Source organism: Balaenoptera physalus (assembly GCF_965194825.1).
Source record: "Balaenoptera physalus genome assembly, chromosome: 4".
In the NCBI taxonomy this organism is placed as follows: domain Eukaryota; kingdom Metazoa; phylum Chordata; class Mammalia; order Artiodactyla; family Balaenopteridae; genus Balaenoptera; species Balaenoptera physalus.
Genome location: NC_138891.1, coordinates 143,417,525 through 143,423,572, shown reverse-complemented (window position 1 = coordinate 143,423,572; position 6,048 = coordinate 143,417,525).

Genomic DNA, 6,048 nt, shown 5'->3' with positions numbered 1-6,048 from the left:
TTAATGTTGTCCCAGAGGTCTCTTAGGCTGTCTTCATTTCTTTTCATTCTTTTTTCTTTATTCTGTTCCGCAGCAGTGAATTCCACCATTCTGTCTTCCAGGTCACTTATCCGTTCTTCTGCCTCAGTTATTCTGCTATTGATTCCTTCTAATGTAGTTTTCATTTCAGTTATTGTATCGTTCATCTCTGTTTGTTTGTTCTTTAATTCTTCTAGGTCTTTGTTAAACATTTCTTGCATCTTCTCAATCTTTGCCTCCATTCTTTTTCCGAGGTCCTGGATCATCTTCACTATCATTATTCTGAATTCTTTTTCTGGAAGGTTGCCTATCTCCACTTCATTTAGTTGTTTTTCTGGGGTTTTATCTTGTTCCTTCATCTGGTACGTAACTCTCTGCCTTTTCATCTCGTCTATCTTCCTGTGAATGAGTTTTTAGTTCCACAGGCTGCAGGATTGTAGTTCTTCTTGCTTCTGCTGTCTGCCCTCTGGTGGATGAGGCTATCTAAGAGGCTTGTGTAAGTTTCCTGATGGGAGGGACTGGTGGTGGGTAGAGCTGACTGTTGCTCTGGTGAGCAGAGCTCAGTAAAACTTTAATCCACTTGACTGTTGATGGGTGGGGCTGGGTTCCCTCCCCGTTGGTTGTTTGTCCCGAGGCAACCCAACACTGGAGCCCACCTGGGCTCTTTGGTGGGGCTAATGATAGACTCTGGGAAGGCTCACACCAAGGAGTACTTCCCAGAACTTCTGCTGCCAGTGTCCTTGTCCCCATGGTGAGCCACAGCCACCCCAACCTCTGTAGGAGACCCTCCAACACTAGCATGTAGGTCTGGTTCAGTCTCCCCTGGGGTCACTGCTCCTTCCCCTGGGTCCTGATGCACACACTACTTTGTGTGTGCCCTCCAAGAGTGGAGTCTCTGTTTCCCCCAGTCCTGTCAAAGTCCTGCTATCAAATCCCACTAGGCTTCAAAGTCTGATTCTCTAGGAATTCTTCCTCCTGTTGCCGGACCCCCAGGTTTGGAAGCCTGACATGGGGCTCAGAACCAAAGTCACTCATTTTAACATTGCTGGTGACACCATAAAGAAGATGCAGAACAGCACAAGCCAGCTCGTATTTTATGTGGTAACATCTTGGGCACGTGAGCAGCACCTGATCCATTAGGCTGCTTTGGTGAGATGCCTCTGGTTTTCACCAAGAAGCTAGGCAGTGCCATCCTGGAGGGTGGTGGGTGAGAGGTGGGGTCAAGGCACCTGGTCTAGGTCTTACCCACCACTGAAGAGCCACAGGGCTGAGGACATTCTCTTAACCTCACCCCCAGGTCCCCGAGTCGTCCTTTATAACCGGCCTTGGCTAAATGTTAGGGCTGTTAGGAAGAGAAAGCAGGATCCTTGGTACAGGGAAGTCTTTCTGTCATTTGTTTTTGCATAAACTTTTGTAGCAACTCAAATGGTAAAAGTGGTTTCGTCTCCATCAGGGTGAAGTTTTCATCGAAGCTGGAATGCTAATAACTAACTCTGGGAGGTAGCCTATTCCACAGCCCTCTGACCAGTGCCACACCTGCTGTCAGAGCCTCTGTCCTGCAGAAGGTGCTGTACAGCAGGGACAAGAGAACCAGTTTAGGACACAACCAGTGAGATAAAACTTGGCCCAAGAATCATAATCCTTTATACACCATACTCCATCCAGTGGAAGTGCAATCAGATTTGCCTGAATTCTAGGGCCCAGACCTCGGGAACTCTATTTAGAAAAAGTAGAGGGAAGACATGAACAAAAGGTATAAAATTGAAATAAAGTTTAGTGAGGCTCTTCAGAGATGATCAAATCCAGGCCCTTTGTCCAGTAAATGAAACTCTCCCTACTGGTCAATCATGACTGATCACTAAACCACAGGATAATCTGGGGCTTATGAAACAGTATCACAGAAACAGCCTCAGAGCAAAGCAGGGGCTAGTAACTGCCATCCTTGGGCAGCCCCACTTAAGGGTAGTTTACGTGTAATTCTTCTTATTCTTTCCTCTGCTGGAGTGGAGACAGTTCACCACCAGTCCCGGCCAGATGGAAAGTCCTCATGCCTGAAATAACAAATGTACCCACACACCTCTGTCTGGGGTAGACATGGATTGAAATTTGGTCTCATGGTCAGGAGAGGTGCAGCACCAAGGCCCAAGGAGGTAAGACTCCAGCCAGGGACAGCAGGCGGGAGGAAGTGACACAGTTAGTGTCACTGGGAGGGGGCTGGTCCAGTCCTCACCATGGGGACTGAGGTGCAGATCAATGGGAGAATGTACAGTGTCCGCACTTACCCCAGGTTCCTGGAACCTAGGCAAGGAATCAGCAGATGAATTCCAGGCTCACTTGCTGGGCAGAACACCCCTGGCTGGTGCCGAGCTGAGTGTAGGATGTTTAGCTGCAGTTTGGCAGAGTCAGGGAGGCTGGCAGGGATGGCTTGGGGGTGAGGAATCAGGTATTAGGCTCCTTGTCTCTCACTCCTAGTTTTAAATTCCTTGGAGGCCATGGTTAGGACTTGGTGGGTTTTTGGAGCCTTGGTCAGTGGAAGGGATTGCTGGGCTTTGGCATTGCCTCTCTGAACAGAGAAGGGTGGTGAAGGCTATTGCTGGGCTCAGCGGGGAGGAATGTGTGGAGAGACCTGGGGGAGCCTGCACCTCACTGGCATGGCCTCCGTGTGAGTCGAGGACTCAGTGGGCAGGAATGTGTGGCTTTGCTCAGTGAGACTGCTGAAATCTAAGAGATTATGGGCAGCTCACACCAACCCCAGACCTGTGTTTAACTTTAGGGAAGGTTTAGGGAAGGTGTGAGCAAGCAGGTCTTGGGGAAGCAGGTCAGTGGGGTGTGGCCAGTGGGGAACCCCTCCAAGGTCAAATACCTGCTCCAGGACTGACTCACGGACTCACCCATGGAGGGGAGGTGGCAGGGAAACTCCCCTCTTTTTCTCTTTTTGGGGAGAGCAAAGCCATTACACTTCATTTTTTAAAATACAGTATTTTTCAATTATAAAAGTTTATTATGTGCCTTATAGAAACATTTCAGGGACTTCCCTGGTGGCACAGTGATTAAGAATCCATCTGCCAATGCAGGGGACACGGGTTCAGTCCCTGGTCTGGGAGGATCCCACATGCTGCGGAGCAACTAAGCCCGTGAGCCACAATACTGAGCCTACGTGTCACAACTACTGAACCCCATGCACCTAGAGCCCGTGCTCCACAACAAGAGAAGACATCACAATGGGAAGCCCGCACACCGCAATGGGAAGCCCGTGCACCGCAATGAAGAGTAACCCCTGCTCGCCACAACTAGAGAAAAGCCTGCACGCAGCAACGAAGACCCAACATAGCCAAAAATAAATAAAATACATAGATTTAAAAAAAAAAAAAAAAGAAACATTTCAATGACCAGGAAAGCAGAATCCAAGGGAAGGGATGGAACTCACCCTTTCACAGTGACACCCACTGGTGTTTCTTCTTTTTTCTCCTTTTTTCTACTGAGTTGTTTGTAAAGCTTTGTTGTCTTGTTCTTTCTGAGTTAACACTGCAGGATGAAAATTCTCCACGTGATTACAAATTCCATAGAAATACACTAGTGATGGTTGCATATTTCACTATGTAGCTGTAACCAAGATGTGTTAGTGATTTCTCTACTACTGGTAATTTGGGTTGCTTATAATTTTTCACCATTACTAAGATTTCCTTTGATGAACATCTTCATGCAAAATGATTTTTCTTGGGGAAAAAAGTGATTTTTCTGTGCTTGGGATTCTTTCTTTAGGACATCTCCAAAGTAGATTTACTGGGTCAGAGAGTGTGCTCTTTCTCAGATTCTTGGTACAAAATACCATGTTGATTTCCACAGAGGTGATGCCGATTTCCACTTACTATGGATGTAGGTGTTCATTTCACTGAGCTTCATTCAACAGCATTGAATCTTCTGATAAAAAAAATCAAAATCTGACGATTTGATCGGTTTGAATATTGTTATCGTTGTTTTAAATTATTTCTTTGATTGCTAATCATTCTTCTCACTTTTCCTGTAATTTTTAAGCATTTGCATATTGTTTTCTAAGAATTTTGTGTTCATGTTCTTTGCTTCTTTAATTATTGGAGTTCCAGGGTTTTAAAAATCATTTTGTGTGAGATCTTTACATCTTAAAGTTTTTTAAACCTTTGTCCATTGTATGTACTATTAACTTTGCACAGTTAAAATTTTTTTTATATCCAAAGTTCAAGATATTTTACACGGTCAAATTTGCTCTCTACCTACGTATTTATGTACATTTAGATGATTTCTCTCATTTTTACAAGGGTTAGAAATCCCTAAACCTTCCAGAAATTTGTTAAGTATTTACTGTCATTTTCTTTAATTTACATTAAACATAGCTGCAACAGTACCTGCTTTGGTTGTTGGTCAAGAGGTCAAAGTAGGTTGTCATTGCTTCCTTCCCATTTCATGTCTTGTTATCATCTGCAGTCATTCCAGCTGGATGTGGTTATCTCCCTGGTAGGCTGACCCAAATCTTGACATCCGTAGGATATGAGTTCTTAAGTGGTCTTATATTTACTGGGTTGCTTTGATTTTCCATCGACCAGGACCCCTGAGTGAGAAAGTACTACCAGTGACCCCCTTGGGCTACAAGCATTGTCCTCCTGGTTCCCACGGGGCAGCAGTTACACAGTTTCCTTCGGGAATTAGGACCAATCCTTCTAGTTGATAATTCTCTGCCAGGTGGTTCAGGGGCCTGAAGAGGTCAAGGGTACAATCTCCACTGCCAGTTCAGTGGAACCAAGAGTGTGTTTCTAAGTGGAAGCCAGCCTCTCTTGGGCAACAGCACTCCAACCCACTCAGGCCATGGTCATGGGGATGGGAAGCAAAATTTCTTACATCCTTTAGTCATCAGAAAAGCCACTCCTACTTCTATTGCTTGGTTTCTGGACAGGCACACTTGGCTTGAGATGGTCCCATATTTTGCTGCTGTTTGAGGCATATACTGCTGGCTGCCAAGCAGATAGGTCCATCATTCTATGAAGCTAGCTGCTCCTGGGTGGTGGGCATGTGGAAAGACCAGCGAATAGCTGGGACATTGTTCTATTTCTTTGACCTAAAATGTGTTGTGATGTATTCTGTGCATTGGATTACACTTGCTGTAAATTCACAAGTGCTGGTGCTGCCAGGGGCTGCAGGCTCAGAGGGAAAGCATGTCCAGACCCAAACTATGTGCCCCTGGCCCTCTGTAATGGAAGGAATCCTATCAAATTAACTTGCTGCCAGGTTGCCAGCCGCTGCTCCTGGGTAATGATGCTATATCCAGGCTCACGTGCCAGCCTCTGATGGGAACTCAGTGGTATAACTCAGATCAGCCACAGTGAGCAGAAACTCGTGGGATTGATCCTATATGCCACCATTGTCACTTTTTACATGGGCCAGTTGTATACGGACAGGGAAAAGAAAATTGATGTGTTTGCATTCATGAGCTCTGCATTCATCCCTGGACGACACCTACTGCAGCCAGTGAGAGAGCCGGAGCCAGAGGCCCCAGGAAAGCTGTGGTGGCACCTCTAACGCTCAGAAACTAGAAGACGGTAAATGTTTGTTGCTTTAACCCTCTACGTCTTGGGGTCATTTGGCACATGGCAACAGAGAACTAAGACAGATCTGTGCTGTTTCACTTATTAGGACTTCCCAAAGGTGCTGTACACTCTATATGTCTGCCATGAATATTTCACAAGCCATAGAAACTTCTGGGCTCAGTGGCAGGGCATCTTGTATTACAGCCTGGACCAGCTGCTGCCGAGCAGTCTGTGATTCTTAGCTCTACTCAAAATTGCAAACTTACTGGTGGCTTGGTAGATAAGCCAGAACAATATGTCCAAATGTCGTGTATATTATCTCAAAATCCCATGAGTATTTTGGGGGTGAGTGGCACAAGCTGCAGAAAATTATCTTTCTCTTTCAAGAGGATATCTCCAGTGCACTGGGTCTCCTAACACCTCACTCATAGGCCAGGTCCCTGAATTTTTGCAGTTCCAATCTCTGACACAT